Source organism: Bos indicus, chromosome 27, assembly GCF_029378745.1.
Source record: "Bos indicus isolate NIAB-ARS_2022 breed Sahiwal x Tharparkar chromosome 27, NIAB-ARS_B.indTharparkar_mat_pri_1.0, whole genome shotgun sequence".
Taxonomy (NCBI): domain Eukaryota; kingdom Metazoa; phylum Chordata; class Mammalia; order Artiodactyla; family Bovidae; genus Bos; species Bos indicus.
The window spans coordinates 13,898,152-13,917,949 of NC_091786.1; the positions used below are offsets into that span (position 1 = coordinate 13,898,152).

Genomic DNA, 19,798 nt, shown 5'->3' on the forward strand with positions numbered 1-19,798 from the left:
CTTTCCAGGCGTTCTCAGCACCTCCCCCGCTCCCCCCACCCCCCCCACCACCCCTGCCGACCCACAGCCATCCCCACATACCTGTGTCCTTGACCATCGGCCTGGGGGACCTCCCTGGCGGTGACTGGCTACCTAGTCAGCTCTCCCTGCATCCTTGGCAAGGTCTGGGCCCTCCTATCCTTCTGGAGAAGATGAGTCCCACCTGTAGGATTTCCACTTATCTCTGTGAAAAGAAAAAAAAAAGTAAAGCAGGGCACATTTAGAACAAAAGCCTCGGCTTTCCCAGGTGGAGCTAGTTGTAAAGAATCTGCCTGCAATGTGGGAGCCTGGAGTTCAATCCCTGGGTCAGGAAGATCCCCTGGAGGAGGGCATGGCGACCCACTCCAGTATTCTTGCCTAGAGAATCCCCATGGACAGAGGAGCCTGGCGGACTACAGTCAATGGGGTTGCAAAGAGTGAAGCAAGTTGGCATGGCACACAAAAAGCTTAACCTCCTCTTGGGAAAGTGTTCTCCTGGGACTGGCTTAGCTGTGCCAAGTTCAGCAAGGAAAAGCCAAGGCAGGGACAAAAGCTCTGGGCTGGGGCCGCCCTATGATGGGCAGGTGGCTGGCAGGACAGGACCGGGCCCATCCTCCTCCCAGAACCGCACCTGGGGACTCTATTAGGACCCGAGAGGGGAGCAAAGAGGTGTGCCCATAGTCACCATGGAGAAGCAGAAATCCCAGGTCCCCGACACCGGGCTGCAGCCAATCTGAGGCAGAATGGAGAGTTTTGTTGAACCAGTTCGCCCCCTCTCTCAACCACAGGTTATTCTACTTTGCACTGATGCATATTTAGAGGCTTAATTAATTGACAGCAAGTAACTGCCTGGAAGGGCTTCCCAGTGGCTCTAGTGGTAAAGAACCCGCCTGCCAATGCACGAGACATAAGAGACTCAGGGTTCGATCCCTGGGTCGGAAAGATGCTGTGGAGCCCAGCACAGCAACTCACTCCAGTATTCTTGCCTGGGAAATGCCATGGACAGCCGATGGAGTCACAAAAGAGTCGGACACAACTCAACAACAATATTTTCCAGGGTACTTCTGATGTCAAATTATCTGTCCCAATTTTCCTTGTAAACACACATGATTCTAACTTCTCAAGCTCCATTATTTTTTAGATCAGAGAACACAGATACAGTGTTAATAATCACCATCAAAAGTACTAGCAGATCCCTACTACAAGAAGCCAGGGGCTCACAGAGCCTATGAGAAAGCCATGGCCCTTATTTTCCGGGACACTGAGTCCAAGGCCAGCATACTGATACTACACTGCCATTTATTTCAATTTGCTATCCCAAGCAAGGAATTATTGAGCACCCACTCTTCACTGTGTGGGGTGAGATGTTTAGTCCAAGCCTTAAAAATTAGCAAAGAGAGTGGCACCAAAGGGAGCTTCATGGTAGTGTTTCATTTCAGGACCTGCCTGCCTCCTGGGGCCCTGGGTAAAGTGCCAGATGCTGGCACACCCCAGGGACCAACCAAGGGCAGACAAGAGGTGGAGGAGGCCCCGCCCACCCCTCTTCCCCAGCCAGGCTCACTCCTGCCCCAGCTCTGTGCTGTGGCCTCGCTGACACATTGCAGGTGGCCCACCTCTGCCAGGCTGCCGCCCAGAGGTCAGCCTGCTCCACTGCAACTCGGATCCACAGGAAGAACAAATGCCTCTTTCAGTAAAAGGATGCCTCTCACCAGGCCCCTGAGCAAGCACCGCATTCTGGCAGAGCGTGGCCCTGACTGCCACAGGCAGACGAGCTCGGCCACCAGGAGCAGGCGAGTTTTCAGCCTCCACCTCATCCAAAAGGCAGCTGCTGCAGCAACCCCGAAGTTAAAGAGGATGCCTGCTGTGTGCCAGCTGACAGCCTTTATGAGACAAAATTGCAAAAGCCACGGCCCCTGCTTGTGCCCTGAGACCTTCCGTTCAAATACACAGCTTTCCAGGCGTCCTCAACACCTCCCCCGCCCCCCGCCCCCACCCAGCCGACCCACAGCTGTCCCCACGTAACTGTGTCCTTGACCGACAGCCCGGGGGACCTCCCTGGCGGTGACTGGCTACCTGGTCAGCTCTCTCCCTGCCTCTTTGGCAAGATTCCGGCCCTCCTATCTTTCTGGAGAGGATCAGTCCCACCTGTGGGATTTCCACTTATCTCTGTAAAAAGAAAAAAAAAAAAGCAGGGTGTATTTAAAAGGGAAGCCTTGTCCTTCCCATGTGGCGCTAGTTGTAAAAAATCTGCCTGCAATGCAGGGGACCCCGGTTCGATCCCCAGGTCGGGAAGAGCCCCTGGAGAAGGAAATGGCAACCCACTCCAGTATTCTTGCCTGGGAGATCCCATGGACAGAGGAGCCTGGTGGGCTACAGTCCATGGGGTCACAAAGAGTTGGACACAACTGAGCATGCTCGCACACTTAGTTGTATAAGGGATGTTATACGACATTTCTCCATCTCTGACTTACTTCACTCAGTATGACAATCTCTATGTTTCATCCATGTTGCTGCAAATGATAAACCGCTTCCTTTATTTCATGAGTCTCCAAAGAAACCAAAGCCCATACAGGCTTTCCAGTCGACTAGGGTAGCTTTCCAGGAATCCATTTCCAGGTTCTCAACTGCCTAAAGTTGATGGGTCCAAAAACATGCCAGCATTGTGCAGTGTTTATCCTCCACTGCATCCTCTTGTGCAATTGTCTTTTCAGTAAGACCTTCCTTATACTGTATCTATACAAGATGACAGCTGTCCATTAACCTTATTGTGGTCATCATTTCATGATGTATGCAAGTCAAATCATTACACTCTACAACTTAAATGTATACAGTGCTGCGATGTCAATTATATTTCAGTGAAACTGGAGGAAGGAAAAAGGAAGACCTTACTGTCTGTCACTCATCCTGAGTCGCTCTGGAGTGTGACCATCTCTGAAAGTGTTAGTGACTCAGTCATGTCTGACTCTGCGATCCCATGGACTGTAATAGCCCTCCAGGCTCCTCCATCCATGGGATTTTCCAGAGAAGAATATGGGAGTGGGTTGCCATTTCCTCTTCCAAGGGATTTCCCGAACCAGGGATCAAACCCAGGTCGCCTGCATTACAGGCAGACTCTTTACCCTCTGAGCCACCTCCATCTCTAGGACACCAGAAAAGGGATAATTCCAGGAAGCATTGTTGCTGAGGAGCCCCTGAGAGTGAGGCATGGAGAGCTTCAGACAGACTTTGATGGGAGCAGTTGATCTGGACAAGGAACCCAGGCATCAGCCCATCCTTCCACCCACCTCTGTACCCACCAGCTACCTGTCTCCGGCTGAGGCCACGTCCTGGCCCATGTCAGGATTCAGGTTCAGAACTGAGGTGGTCAACCTGGGAACTGATACGGCTGCTGCTGCTGCTGCTGCTGCTAAGTCGCTTCAGTCGTGTCCGACTCTGTGCGACCCCATAGATGGCAGTCCACCAGGCTCCACCATCCCTGGGATTCTCCAGGCAAGAACACTGGAGTGGTCTGCCATTTCCTTCTCCAGTGCGTGAAAGTGAAAAGTGAAAGTGAAGTCGCTCAGTCGTGTCCGACTCTTTGAGACCCCATGGACCACAGCCTACCAGGCTCCTCCATCCGTGGGATTCTCCAGGCAAGAGTAATGGAGTGGGTTGCCATTGCCTTCTCCTGGGAACTGATACATCTTCTACCAAAAGAGGTCTGATTTCACTGACTGATGTGAGAGCAAAGACTGGTTTTGTCATTTCCATCACATGAACTGGATAAGCTAAAATCTGCAGCTCCAAGATTTTAGTACAATATGTGTTTGAAGAAGGTGGGCAATGCAAAATATGCAGGAAAATAAATCTTTTAAAATGATTTAAACATATAATTAAAATTTTGAGCCGTTTACCTAAAAATGGATACACAGGGTTTCAAAATTCTTTGAGGGGGCTATACAGGCAAAAAGGTTGAGGCCACTGCCTGATTCACAGGTAAGGGGCACAAGAGGGCAAGAAGACCCCAGATTCCAGAGAGGGAAAACCCTCAAATCTACAGGAGGGTGGACCGCAGATTCCAGAGATGGGAGGACCTCAGACTTCAGAGGACAGAGAGAGAATCATAAAAGGATTTTTTAAAAAGAAAGTAAAGGTGTTCAAAAGACCAAGGAAAGGATTCTGAGCATGCAGGGAGGATGAACAAGAATAATCAAGACACTGGGAAATTAAAAGAATTTTAAAAAAAGGAGGAGGGGGGAAACAACAATAATAAACTAGTTATTTCTCTAAAAAGTCTTGAGGGAAGAAACCTAGGCTTTTTTCCAGGAGTTCAGTGAATTCAGGGGATCCTCAAGTTGCATAAGAAAACAATTACATCTTCATTTTCACTAACCTCTAGCTGAAATTTAGCATTTCCTTTCATTATAAAAATGCGGGCACTGAACCACGGCAGTATTAACAGTTCCTATGGTTTGTTCCCAATAGAAATCACAGATATTTTCATATCTCAGTGCTAGGGGCTGCAAATATCTTGAAATATTATTTACCCTTATCACTACTTCAAAATTATGCTGGTTATTAAATCCCAGCTAGATCTCATTATGTAAATCATTAATTTAAAAAGCATGTATTTTTCTCTATCACAAGTTTTAAAAAATATTTTGATAACTGTATATCAATATAACTAGTTTCCATGGTAACTAGTATCTTAGGTAACTCAGTATCTTATTTTACGCACTAAAAAATATTGCTCTGAAAAGGGACCCATAGATGGCCAAAGGGGTCCTTGGCCCCCAAAAGTTTAAGAATCCCTTCATTAAAACTTCCCACATGTTTCTGGTGATAGCACGTTGCAGTGGGCACACTGGAGAAATGGAACAGGGTCAGGCTGAGGACCCCTCCAGACTTGCTGACCAGCCTCTGGGCCTTAGTGAAGGAGCAGCCTCCAGCAGTTACAGAACAGACCAGCCTCAAAGCTGGCGACTAAGCCACAGCCCCACCATGTTCCAACACAGGCTGGGGTCCTGGAATCCCAGCCCCCCACATTTCTCATGAAAATCTCAACCACACAGAACTACACTGTGTTCTAACCCAGCCAGTCCCATTCCACAGCCTCGCTTCAGCTTTGGCCGGGTTCAACCTCTGAGATAATCAGGAACAACGCACACACACTTCAGTCTTCACTTGCGCCAGAAAATAAACCATAAATAAGAGCCTCCGGAAGTCAGAAAGCCTGGACCTATCAAAATCATTCTGTACAGCCAGCAGCATGAATTACCTATGAACACAGAGTAATTTTATTCCCACTATTTCCCCCCAGAGGAAACAAGGGAAGCTCATTTTTCTTGGACAAGGGAGAGCAGGAGAAGTCGTTTTTCTCTGAAGGTCATGGGAAGTGATGGAAAGACCATGAACTTGAAGGTCAGGGCTGGGTTTGAATTCCGGCCCAGGGAGAGTTAATAAACCTTTCCACACCCCATTCTCCCCGTCTATAAAATGCTGCTGACCCACCAGAGGTAGCAGGATGGAAAAGTTCACCATGGAAAAGTGCTCTTCCCTTCCTTCATGATAAAATAGAGGAATCCTTCCCCAGGAAAGCAGCAGGAGGTGTTGTCTCAAGAGAACAGACCACAGAACTAATAAAATCAGATGCTTATTAGCGTGGGCTTCCCTGGGGACTAAGATGGTAAAGACCCTGCCTGCAATGTGGGAGACCCAGGTTCTATCCCTGGGTCAGGAAGATGCCCTGGAGAAGGAACTGGTAACCCACTCCAGTCTTCTTGCCTGGGAAATCCCACGGATGGGAGGAGCCTGGCGGGCTGCAGTCCATAGGGTCGCAAAGAGTTGGACATGCCTAAGCAACTAACACATGACATACACATGCTTGTTAGCAGCAAAGTCCATTTTGTATTTCAACAAACTTGAAATTCCCTGTCGGTGCTACATGCCTCTTTGTTCTATCAGAAACCTTCCAGGTTTTTGGTCCAGAATCAGTCACACACACCTTGGTGAGCACCTAAGACTTGCTCACACCACCAAGCAGAACGTCTGTTCCATAGGGGGTCTGCGCTGGGCTTCAGAGTCCAGGGTCCCCCAGGACTGCCCAGGATTTGCAGCAGGGAGTATAGAGGATCTCAGAGCTCTTACAGTGGGGCTTAAGAGGTCTGAGATTCACTGACTGGGGACTAGAAGAGTCCCCCCTCGAAATTATCACAATCTTATTAGCTTTTGGTCTCTACTGGCAAATAATGGTATGTTTTAAATTAGCCATATGGAGAAGCCAGCCATTGGTTCTTCATACCTGGCATTTATTTAAGTGGTCTTCTGACGTGAAGTGAAGTGAAGTTGCTCAGTCATGTCCAACTCTTTGTGATCCCAGGGACTGGAGCCTACCAGGCTCCTCCATCCATGGGATTTTCCAGTCAAGAATACTGGAATGGGTTGCCATTTCCTTCTCCAGGAGATCTTCCCGACCCAGGGATTGAACCTGGGTCTCCTGCATTGTAGGCAGATGCTTTACCATCTGAGCCACCAGGAAAGCCACCAGGTCTTCTGAAGGGAACAGTATAACCCCCTCGCTCTTCTTTTGTTAAAAAATTATTTTTTGGCCACACGGAGAAGCATGCAGGATCTTAGTTCCCTGATCAGGGATGAAAGCTGCTTCCCCTACAGTGGAAGTACAGTCTCAACTGCTGGACCGCCAGGGAAATCCCCCCTCACTCTTCTTGATAGGACTGCCCACTTGAATGGCTTCCCACTGCCTCTGGCAACAGCGAGGACTGTTGACCCAAAGTAGACCATATTAATCCTTTTCAGAGCCTCAGACCCTGATGCTGGGGTCCTGAGCAGGTGGTTGTTGCGACCCCTGGACTGCAGCACACCAGGCTTCTCTGTCCTTCACCATCTCCTGGAGCTTGCTCAAACTCACATCCATTGAGTCGGTGATGCCATCCAACCATGATCCTGTCTTCCCCTTCTCCTCCTGCCTTCAATCTTTCCCAGCATCAGAGTCTTTTCTAATGACTTGGTTCTTCACATCAAGTGACCAAAGTATTGTTACTTCAGCTTCAGCATCAGCACTTCTAATGAATAGTCAGGATTGATTTCCTTTAGGATGGACTGGTTGGATTTCCTTGCAGTCCAAGGGACTCTCAAGAGTCTTCTCCAACACCACAGTTCAAAAGCATCAATTCTTAGGCGCTCAGCCTTCTTTATGGTCCAACTCTCACATCAACACATGACTACTGGAAAAACCATAGCTTTGACTATACTGACCTTTGTTGGCAAAGTAATGTCTCTGCTTTTTAATACACGTCTAGGTTGGTTATCGGAGAAGGCAGTGGCACCTGACTCCAGTACTCTTGCCTGGAAAATCCCATGGACGGAGGAGCCTGGTGGGCTGCAATGGGGTCGCTAAGAGTCAGACACGACTGAGCAACTTCACTTTCCCTTTTCACTTTCATGCATTGGAGAAGGAAATGGCAACCCACTCCAGTGTTCTTGCCTGGAGAATCCCAGGGACATCGGAGCCTGGTGGGCTGCTGTCTATGGGGTCGCACAGAGTTGGACACGACTGAAGTGATGCAGCAGCAAAGGTTGGTTATAGCTTTTCTTCCAAAGAGCAAGTGTCGTTTAATTTCGTGGCTGCAGTCGCCACCTGCAGTGATTTTGGAACCCAAGAAAATCAAGTCTCTCTCTGTTTCCATTGTTTCCCCATCTATTTGCCATGAAGTGATGGGACCAGATGCCATGATCTTAGTTTTCTGAATGTTGAGTTTTAAGCCAGCTTTTCCACACCCTCCTCTTTCCCTTTCATCAAGAGGCTCTTGAGTTCCTCTTTGCTTTCTGCCATAAGGTGGTGTCATCTGCATATCTGAGGTTATTGATATTTCTCCCAGCAATCTTGATTGTAGCTTGTGCTTCGTCCAGCCCAGCATTTCACATGATGTACTCTGCATAGAAGTTAAGTAACCAGGATGACAATATACAGCCTTGACATACTCCTTTCCCAACTTTGAACCAGTCCATTGTTCATGTCTGGTTCTAACTGTTGCTTCTTGACCTGCATACAGGTATCAAAGGAAGCAGGAGTAGGTTATGTCTATTCCTTTTTTTTTTTACAGATTGTTTTTAATGTGGATCATTTTTTAAGTCTTTATTAAATTTGTTACAGCATTGTTTCTGTTTTATGTTTTGGCTTTTTGGCCTCGAGGCATGTGGGATCTTAGCTTCCTGACCCGAGGTCGAACCCACGTCCTCTGCAATGGAAAGCGAAGTCTTAACCACTGGACCATTAGGGAAGTCCCCTCAATTCCTGAGTGGTTCTGGGCTCCCTCTACTTTGACTCTGATTTGCTCTGTATCCTCACAACAAAGCCCCGCAACAAGTCAGACTTATTTCTTATGGCATCTGCAACAGACTCCTAATGAATACCCAACGCAGAAACAGTTCTAACAGATCTTCTAACCTCTGCATTCAAGTTGTACGGCCTCTCTGTCCTGCATACATAGCTCAGATTTGTTTTCTTTCTGATTTAGCCTCGGTGGCTATAGTTCAGGTTCCTACCATTGTTTGCCTGAACTTCACTCGACCCCTTACCACCTACCTTCCAGTCCCCATGGAAACTTTTCTAAAATGCAAATGGGGTTTTAAAAAATCACAGTGCCACCATTGATGCAGTGAAATTATGCACTCACATATTGCTGGTGGGGTTATAATTTTTACAATCTTTTTGAAAGGCAATTTGGCCATATGTGTTGAGAGTCATTAAAAAAAAATACAGCCTTTGACCCAGCACTGTGACTTACAAGAATCATTTTCCTAAAGAAGCAATCAGAGATACACAGAAAGATTTATGCATGGAATGTTTTCTGAATCACTCACTCATTCACTTATTTCACGAATCTTGATGCTTACTATATGCTAGGCACCGCTATTATCACTTTCTGAAAATGAAGTATTGAGGGGATAAAATAATTGTCGAGTTAGAGGGATTAATTAAGTAAATTTAGTAATGAAATTAATATGATAGGATACTATGTAGTCATTAAATACCACGGTTTTAAAAGAATGGTTAACAACATGGAGAAATCCACATTAAGGGGGAAAAGCCAGTTTCGAAGCAGTACATAAAGTATAACCCCAATTTTGCAAGGAGAAATACACACACTCCCACTAAAATGGTGACAGTGGCTGTCTCTAGGAAATGAGATTATGAGTGATTCTTGTTTTTAGCTCATGTTTGTATATATTCCCAATTTTTAACAATAAACCAGGGAAATGGTTACTTAAAAATTACTTAAAATTTTTTAAAACTACTTAAAAAGCAATAAGCAAATATGATCATGCCTCCATTCTACATAAAACCCATCAAGAGTTCTTCCTCACTTGCAGAACAAATGCTCCAGCATCAGTTCCCTCCAGCCTCTCCAAACCCTGCCCCTCCCCACATCCTGTAACTCATCAACCACACAAAACTGCTGTTCTAGAGAACACCGTGAAACGCCGTGATCTTTCATTCCCTAAGACCCCTCTCCACCAGCTGTCCCTCTTCCTGTGCTGACTCTCTCTGTCTTGGTTAATTCATCAAATACTTATGGGGCTATTCGACAAGACTTCTGTGCCAGCATGGATGCAAGAGTGAAGACTGTAGAGAAAGTCCCGGGGACTCATGGAGTTCATCTTCTAGTGGAGGAAGGCAGGTGATTAACACACACCCAGTACACCAGGTGGTGTATTAGCTTCCTATTGCTGCTGCTGCTGCTGCTGCTAAGTTGCTTCAGTCGTGTCCGAATCTGTGCGACCCCATAGACGGCAGCCCACCAGGCTCCACCGTCCCTGGGATTCTCCAGGCAAGAACACCAGAGTGGGTTGCCATTTATTGCTGCTGTAACAAATTCCTACACAATGAGTGGCTTGAACCAACACAAATATTTTCAATGTATTCTCCTACAGTTCTGCAGGTCAGAAATCCAGAATGAGATCTTCAGGACTAAAACCGAGGTGTCAACAAGACTGGCTCCTTTCGGAGGCTCCAGGGAGAATTCACGTTGTTGCCTTTTTCAGCATCTAATTGTGACTCGTGGCTTCCCACGGTCTAGAAGCTTCCTCCATCTTCAAGGTGAGGTGAGGAGTATCTTCTCTCCTCCGACCTCCTACCTTCCTCTTAGAAGGACTCGTGATTCCATCAGGTCCCACTGGATAAAGCAGGATAATCTCCCCTATCTCAGGATCTTTAACATAATCATATCTACCCTTTTGCCGTGTAAGCTAAGAGATTCACAACTTCCGAGGATGAGAATGTGGGTATTTGAGGGGGACCAGTATTCAGCCTGATGGCATGTGGTGTGTTGTATGTATGGAGTGCTGTGGGAAAAGAAATAAAACAGGTCGAGGCTGCTGTGAATGAATGGGAATGAGTTTGCTCTTAATATGGGGGAGTCAGAAAAACAATGTGGGGGAGTCAGGTGATGTTTGAGCAGAGACCTTAGACCTGCCTTGGCATTCCTGTGGCTGTCCTGGCAAAAAGATTTCTTTTTCCAAGAACGAGGTCAAGTTCTCCTCCTCTGGGAAACCTTAGAAAGTCTATCCACCACCTCCCCTGGCCAAGCGACTTTCTGTATATCTCATACCATAGGGAAAAAAATCCTATTCAGTCTTTTTGTTTTGTTTTGTTTTTTGCTTACAGTGGGCTTTGCCTAATAGTTTATGAGCTTCTAGAGGGCAGAGGCAATGTATTGTGACCTCCCCCCAACCCTCCTCAGCACGGTCGTGGCACAAGTGTCCGGGCAATACTTGCTCACTGGGCTTGGGATCCAATGTGAACTCAAATCCCTCTCCTGCATGGCAGTTACATGACAACAGGCAAGTTTTTAAATCTCCCCACGGCTATTTTCTCATTTGTGAATGAGATGATGCTGATGGTATCAGCTGCTTCCCAGGAGTAACTTGGGAATCCAAGGAGGACAAACGTATGTAACAGCTTCTAGCAACTGGCTGAAGGGCTTTTATTAAATTATATGAAGTTGTGTTCTGATACTGAGGGTGAAGGGCAGTTAATAGAAAAACCATTTGGTTTTTCCAGTGGTCATGTATGGATGTGAGAGTTGGACTGTGAAGAAAGCTGAGCATTGAAGAATTGACGCTTTTGAACTGTGGTGTTGGAGAAGACTGTTGAGAGTCCCTTGGACTGCAGGGAGGTCCAACCAGTCCATCCTAAAGGAGATCAGCCCTGGGTGTTCTCTGGAAGGACTCATGCTAAAGCTGAAACTCCAGTACTTTGGCCACCTCATGCGAAGAGTTGACTCATTGGAAAAGACCCTGATGCTGAGAGGGATTGGGGGTAGGGGGAGAAGGGGACGACAGAGGATGAGATGGCCGGATGGCATCACTGACTCAATGCACATGAGTTTGGGTAAACTCCAGGAGTTGGTGATAGACAGGGAGGACTGGCGTGCTGAGATTCATGGGGTCGCAGAGTTGGACATGACTGAGCGACTGAACTGAACTGAACTGACCGAAAGGTTGAAAACTTGTCATGAGTCACAAACTTTTTAAAGAAAATTCTGCTATCATATTTTTTAAAATTTTTATTTATCAGGCTATGCCGGGTCTTAGTTATGGCACATGGGATCCTTAGTTGCAGCATGCAGGATCTAGTTCCCTGACCAGGGATGGAACCCGGGCCCCCTTCATTGGGAGCATGGAGTCTTAACCACTGGACCCCCAGACAAGACCCTAGTCACTGAAACTGAAGCCGAGGACCTGAGTTGAGTGTCTACTGGGTGTAGTCACCGCCTACCCTTGCTGAGGTTTCCAGCCTGTGAGGAGCAGGAATCTTGTCTAACAAATGTTGCATCTTTCACAGGGCCTAGAACATATATGTTTGGAGAAGGCAATGGCATCCCACTCCAGTACTTTTGCCTGGAAAATCCCATGGATGGAGGAGCCTGGTAGGCTGCAGTCCATGGGGTCGCTAAGAGTTGGACACGACTGAGCAACTTCCCTTTCGATTTTCACTTTCATGCATTGGAGAAGGAAATGGCAACCCACTCCAGTGTTCTTGCCTGAAGAGTCCCAGGGACGGGGGAGCCTGGTGGCCTGCCATCTCTGGGGTCACACAGAGTCGGACAGGACTGAAGTGACTTAGCAGCAGCAGCAGTAGCAGAACATATATGTTTAGCTCATCAAGGATGCACCGAGCATCTTCTATGTGTGAGGAACAGTGCCGGATGCCAGGGGTACACAGTTGACCAGAGAGACCCATGTTGTAGCTTCACAGAGGCCACACGAACTAAATAGAGGAGAAGTGATCAGACTCTGAGGCTAGTGAGACCCACAAGGCTGGAACAGGGCTGTGTTTCGGGTGGTTTGGGGATGTTGTTGGCCTCAGAAAACACCAAGCCCCAGACCGTCTGCCTTTCGGCTTTGGTATGATTTTGAAAGAAGACAGTCCTTTCTTAAGATACCCCTGATTTTCCATGCAGGCTTCTGTTGACAGCAACACAGCTTCTCATCCGTGAAATTCGCTAATGCACAACTCCACTCTGATGCTTTTGTAAGGCATTTGATGACATCCGTGCAGCTCTGTTAAAGAAGACGCTTACAGCTAGGAGGAAACAACAACAGCAGCCCAGGAACAGAGCCGTGTGTGCTCTCGGGAAATTTTCATTTTCTCCTCGCTTAGAATCGTTAACCATCACGCTTGGCGTTTCCCTGGCTCGAAGATGCCGTTTCTGAAACGCCCTCTCTCGGCCCGAGGTGGATGTTGACAGGGTGGCTGCCTGCTTTCTCTGCCCTGCCAGCCAGGAGGGAGGCCCCTTCTTCCGCCCTCTGGGGAAGGTGCCCGCGAGAAAGCCTCAGTGGTCGCGGGTGCTCACGGAGCCCCACGTCACTGGCGCTGGTTCTCCGGCCACCGAGTGCTCCCTGCCCTTCCCTGCAGAGGTGACGGCAGCGGCTCCGCGTCCGGGTCAAGCAGCCAAAGTGACGAACGTGGACGCCAGGGGCACACGTGGACGGGTCCGCGCCCCGGCCCGTCCCTGGTCCTGCCCAGAAGGGGCTGGGGAGAGGGGGCGCTATTTCAACCTGCCTGATGCTCTTGAACTCAGATTTTCCCCCTTACTCTCCAACTTCAGGCCTTCCACGCGCTGTGTCCTCTTTCCCTAAATCAGCATCTTTTCTCCGAGTCACTGCTTAGATTTTCCTTCCTGCCCGTGTGTCCTGGACACGGTAGGGGTTCAAGAACGATAGGAAAGGGCGACGTGGCCATGGGGTCCGGGAGGACCCGATTTGGCCCATTTCGAAATGTAAATTTGCTTTTAAGTCATAAAAGGGCTATAAAAACCTTACGCTAAATAAGGAAACCTATCCCATTCGGGGGCCTAATTCCGGCCCCGTTCTGCCCGGCTTGCCTCCCTCATTATACTTGTATAATACAGTATAGTTTCTATTCAGCCTTCCCTTCCTGTTTTTACACTTATTCCTGCTTCACTGACTTTATTATCGGCAGAATTTTGCAGCGTTTTTTTTTTTTTTTTTAACACAGCCATAAATACTATTCAATTCAACAAACGCATACAAATGGTTTCCATTAGAATTTTAATCTACTCTCAGAATGAAAGAAAAGCTTAATATAAATCTTTTTAAATTACCAGAACATACACGCAGACAGGGACAGCTCGAGACGACGCACAAGGGGTCGCACCCCGCTGTCCTCACTCATAAATTAATTGAGGTCTCTTGTGGTCCATCAACAAACGGTGCATCCCGGAAAGATCATATCTGTCAAGATTTCAGATTGGTTTCCCCCAGACTTTGTAAAAGTCACAGCTTACAATACCTTCATTATGCCGATGAGAATGGCTGTCTCCCCAACTGGAAAGAAATAGGTGTTTTTGTTCTGTTGGGCCAAGATTTACAGAAAGCAATTTCCCTCCATGCAGGAGATATGACAAACCTGCTGGAGAAAAAAAAATGTCATTTCACAACTTCTTTCATTTCATCACCTTTTTAAAAAAAAAAAAAAAACGGCGAGATGTAGATTCTGTCCCCGGTGCGAATGGGCTGCCATGACATTTAATGGCAGAGTGAGAGGAAGTCATCGCTGAGTGGAGGTGCTGACGGACAACCTCCGAGAGGTGGTCTGGAAATGCCCCAGTGTCTGCCGGCCCCAGGGAGCGAAAACCTGGGCCCCTGCAGCCCTGGGACCAACTTGACTTGAGAACTCCCTCAAGCCCTGACAGCCTTCGGCCGACTGCTGAGCTGGCCTGTGTCCCTCCTGCCAGCGGAGCCCTGGCACAGCCGCTCTGTCCTTGGGCAACGGCTGGGCGGGCTCAGGAGGACGACTGAAGGGCAGAGTGTGGGCTTAGGTTGCTTTTTTTTTTTTTTTTTCCATCTCCTCATGTCACAACCTAAAGCCGTTCTAGCAGAGCTTCTGCATATTAAATTGCCTTTTAGCAACTGGGAAGAGGGTGGCTGTGATCTGCGGAGAAGCGACTCCTCATGTCAATGGACGCCGGGGCTGACACTCCTCCCTGGAGGAGAAAGGGCAAGACGAGCCCAGAGACCAGGGGTCAGCACACCCCGGGAAACGTCACTCCGTACAGCCACTTCCCTCTCCTGGGGTCAAGAGCCACCGTTCGGGGCTCCTCGCCACGGGACCCCCATCCCAGGCCTGTCACTGCCTGTTCTCTAGGCCGCGGGGCCAACAAGGCTGAGGGACCCTGGGGAAGGGCACACGCAAGGGCTCTGGGCCCTGGGGCTTCTCTGAGCTTTGGGTACCAGACAGACAGCAAGTGACGGAAAGCCGCTCGGTTGTGTCCTACTCTTTGCTACCCTCCAGGGAATTCTCCAGGCCAGAATACTGGGTAACCTTTCCCTTCCCCAGGGGATCTTCCCAACCCAGGGATCAAACCCAGGTCTCCCGCACTGCAGGCAGATTCTTTACCAGCTGAGCCACAAGGGAAGCCCGTTGGCTTGGGTACCAGACAAAGAGCAAAGACAAAATTAAATCTCTTCTCTTTCCAGGAGGCGCTCCTGGCCCTGGGCAGCCAGCCGCCCTGGAGACGAGGGCTTCCCACCTGGGCGGCCACTCAGCTGCTCCTGGCGGGCAGGGCAGGGCCGCTGGACTGCCTAGTGGGGCTTCGTGTCTCTGGGGTGGTGAGGGGTTTTGCAAATCTTGCTACAAATGACGATTTCTATCCACATAAAGTGCCATAATAGCCTCTTCGCTTATACTGAGTGGCACTGGCTGTTCAAGTGCTTATTTCTTGATTCTTAGCCCATTTGCTTTCCATTAGCAGTAATTCCGAGCCTGTGAAACTCCAATTACTGAGTGATAATAGAAATTCGGCTCTGCCTCGAATTCTCGAGAACACGTGGTCCAGAGCAAGCCCAGGTTCCCCCACACAGTTCTGTTAAAATTGCATTAATGTCACAAGGGCTAGAAGTCTGCCCAAGCCTGGGGTGAAAGGGTCGTTCCCGGGGATGGTGCTCTGCATTGCAGGGTCCTAGGGAGCTGGGTGAAGTGGGATCGTCCTCCTGAGAGAGTCTGAGACCCTCAGGCGGAGAAATCCAGACATAAAACGGGAAGCTGAGTATGTGCTTCCTTGGATTCTTGAGTTGAGAGTAAGGATGGCTGGGCACCAAGTGCCTGCTGAGAGATGCAAGGTGGTGCTGGTGGTGGGGGAGGGGGGGCAGCTCAGAAGTTCACCCCAAACAATGAGCACATTCACGATGTGGCCCTGGTGAGCACTCTGGGGGTGTGGCAGCTGTTTTGCTTTTATTTTTCATCATGGTAAAACACAAGTACCATAAAACTGACCATCTTGATCTGGCTAAGTGCACAGTTCAGTAGGGTGAAGTATGTTCACACAGGTATGCAGCCAGCGTGCTCCAGAACTTTTTCATCTTGCAAAACCCAGACTCTGTGTCCGCTGAACAACCTCCCCACACTCTGGGCCCTCAGCCCCTGAGTATATATGCGCTTAGTCACTCAGTCGTGTACCAACTGAGTCATGTCCCATGGACTGCAGCCCACCAGGTAGGTTCCTCTGTCCATGGGGATTCTCCAGGCAAGAATACTGGAGTGGGTTGCCATGCCCTCCTCCAGGGGAATCTTCCCAACCCAGGGATCGAACCCAGGTCTCGCACATTGCAGACAGATTCTTTACCATCTGAGCCTCCAACCACCATTCTATTTTCTGTCTCTATTTTAACTACCCTGCATAGTTAAATTCTCTCCCCCTACAACATACACACACATACACAACTCAGCTATTATCGTGCATTAGTGTGACATTCGCTATAAATGATAATCCAATATTGATAAATGACTATGAATTAATGTCTACAGTTTTTACATTTGGGAAGCCTGCATTCTCATCCAGAGAAGGCAATGGCAACCCACTCCAGTACTCTTGCCTGGAAAATCCCATGGACGGAGGAGCCTGGTAGGCTGCAGTCCATGGGGTCGCTGGGAGTCAGACACGACTGAGCGACTTCACTTTCACGCATTGGAGACAGAAATGGCAACCCACTCCAGTGTTCTTGCCTGGAGAATCCTAGGGAAGGGGGAGCCTGGTGGACTGCGGTCTATGGGGTCGCACAGAGTCGGACACGACTGAAGCGACTTAGCAGCAGCAGAAGCAACAGCAGCAGCAGCAGCAGCATTCTCATCCCGGGTGTCTACCTCTAAAGCTGCAGAAGCCCGGGTAGGTGGACGGTTGGAGAACAGACGACTGTAAACACTCACTGATGTTCTTTAGCAACAACTGTGGGAGGCTGCTCACCCACAGGAGGCGGATTCACAGGGCGCTCTGGGGATCCAAGCACACGGGCAGTGCGCTGGCGTTTCAAGAGTCTGAGCTCTTCCCTTGGAAAGCCTCTGCGGCTCCTGCGAGAGTGGAAGGGTGCCAACCGCAGCCCGAGGACACTTAACAACTCACTTGGCTCGTGAGCAATGTCGCGGCCGTGTCCAAGAGAGGACAGGCTGGACGAGAGAGCGGGAGCAGGCAGGGCGCCCGCTCCCAGACAATGAGGCTCGCAAGGGTTCCTGACTGAGCGGGAGTCTAAATTGAAACATCATCCCGGCTCAGCGGTGTGATTGCGAGGAAGCAAGTTGGAAAAGCACCAGACGGCGAGGACCAGGGCTGCCTGCGCACGAGGCTCCGGCTGGCGTCCTAATTGGGCCAAAGCACGTCCACTATTCAGAAACACCAAGTTCACGCGCATCACCGCGGGAGACTGAGTCAACCAATCCTTGACTCAACTAAAGTAGGTTCCCCAGGCAGCATGGAGGGGTCGGGGACTGACTGTCCTGATACAGCGTCCAGGCTACAGAGACCGGAGCTCACGCCCCGGCCTCCACGTCTGCGGCTCCTCCCCGCCTACGACCCAACAGACCAAAACCCAAAGGTTTCCTGGTGGGAGAGACGCACCCGGTGGAACCCTAATCGTGCCAGGCACCTATTACTCAGTGAGAACACACGGTGATGCTTTTAAATCAGGGTGCTGTTGCTGTTGGGTGAAGAGCTCCCTGGGTTTTTGGGGGGTGTGGTAGGGGGGCAGGCACATGTCACAGTGCTGCTCTACACCTCTGAATTTCACAAGCTGGACCTGCATTGTGGAACTTTCCCTCCAGATAGCTGCTTAATCTAAGCATGCAGTAAAGACTGACGCTCATATTTGGCAGGGAAGCGCTGGATTTATTTACAGGTGCTGATTTTTCTTTTTAATTGGAGAATAATTGCTTTACAAGGTTGTGTCTCTTGTTGTTTAGTCCCTCAGTCATGTCTGACTCTTTTGCAACCCCACAGACTGTAGCCCACTGGGCTCGGCTGTCCATGGAATTCCCCTGGCAAGAGTACTGGAATGGGTAGCCATTTCCTTCTCCAGGGGATCTTCCCGACCCAGGGATCAAACACGTCTCCTGCATTTGCAGGCTGATGCTTTATCACTGAGCCACCCGGCGAGCCCTGTGTTAATTTATGGGTGCATTTTTGTCGAGCATGTTTCTGAAGCCAGTTTTCACCTTCCTCCTGTTTGTCCTTGGTGTGATGTGGGGTCAGCCTGAGCATCACCCCGGATACAGTAGAAAAGAGAGGTGAGGGGACACAGCAAGCTTCCATGGCATTAGTCCGTGATATTTGTGAGCCACATGAAAACTGTCCTTTCGCCCCACCAGGCTTCAATCTTAGAAGCCAACTGGTAGAGGTACTGCAATCGGCTTCATCTTCCCCTCCATTTCTGGCTCACAAAACAAATCCAGGCCACAACACACGCAGAGAGCCTGCTCACAGTACGGAGTGTCTCCTAAACAATACTTTCCTGATTCATTTTATTAAGAAAATTAAATCGCTGATCCATATGAACTCTCATTAATAGATATTAAATGCTGCTTATTATCAGAATGCTAATAAATCATCAGGTTTTTAAAAAATTAACCACCCAATGGCTAACAAATTAAATGTAAATAATTAAGTCTGATATTCCTAGAGAGGGATCACAGGGGGTGGTACATTAGAGACCCTGCTTTTATTTTGCTTGGTTTTAAACAAAAGGAGCCCTTGCTGGCTGCTGGCTGGCGCCTCCCTGGCCCCGATCCAAAAGGCGGAGAGCATCTGCAAGGCAGCTGACCAGCCGAGGGGGGCAGTTTGGAGGTGGCCCGGCTACCTGGGCCTCAGGACCAAGTCCATGACCTTGGCCTCATTAGTCCCGGCTCTAACCAGCCATGACTGTCAGTGCCGGCCAACATGTGCTATTCAAGAGGTGATGCCCTGTCACTGATCCCCTCCTCAAGGGCTGCTGCAGGTAATTAAAAGCACCAGCTCCACCAAGAAGATGGCCAGCCAGCCTGATCAGGGGTTAGACAGAACCACGTGTCCTCACTCAGTGAAAAGGAAGTGAGAATCAAGCTTCCAGAAGGTGGTTCCGGTCGTCCCTAGAACTCAGGGCATCAAGGAAAATGAAAAGATAAAAGTTTCAGCCGAAGAACTGATGCTTTTGAACTGTGATGCTGGAGAAGCCTCTTGAGAGTCCCTTGGACAGCAAGAAGATCCATCCAGTCCATCCTAAAGGAGATCAACCCTGAATATTCATTGGAAGGACTGACGCTGAAGCTGAAGCTCCAATACTTTGGCCACTTTATTCAAAGAAGCGACTTGTTAGAAAAGACCCTGATGCTGGGAAAGATTGAAGGCGGGAGGAGAAGGGGACAACAGAGGACGAGATGGTTGGATGGCATCACCAACTCGATGCACATGAGTTTGAGCAAACTCCAGGAGTTGGGGAAGGACAGAAAAGCCTGGCGTGCTGCAGTCCATGGGGTCACAAAGAGTTGGACATGACTGAGCTACTGAACACAACAAAAACTTGTTATCTGGCACTGTGAGTCTGACAACTTCCCAATACTTAGAGGATCTTTCTCATGAGATCAGTTGTAATATTTACAAACTTGATTCTGGATACTGTATCATAGAGACAACACATGGAAGATCTTCATAACTCAGTGAACCAGCATTTTCCCAGTGACCAAGGCATGTTATAACAGCACACATGAGTAAAACATCAATTCAAAGTACCAGACAGACCCATGGATTTCAATGTAGATGACAGGAAATGTTCAGTTATGATTTCATATTTTACACAGAAGCTATGCTTTAAGAAACTATCACTCATCAAGTTACGGTGTGGTATCAAAGAAGAGTATTGGTAGTTTTTTTAAAAAGGCAACTAAAAGAGTCTTCCTTTTTCTTTTTTTAATTAAAAAAAAAAAAATTTGGCCTCACTGTGCAACAGGATCTTT

At 48.7% G+C, this 19,798-nt stretch overlaps 1 non-coding gene across 1 annotated transcript; it reads right to left on the reverse strand.

The window, feature by feature from the left end:
• Positions 1-6,462: 6,462 nt before the first annotated feature.
• On the reverse strand, positions 6,463-6,535 carry TRNAC-ACA (transfer RNA cysteine (anticodon ACA)). The gene has a single exon. It is a non-coding gene; the product is annotated as a tRNA-Cys (tRNA).
• Between the last annotated feature and the right edge of the window lie 13,263 nt (positions 6,536-19,798).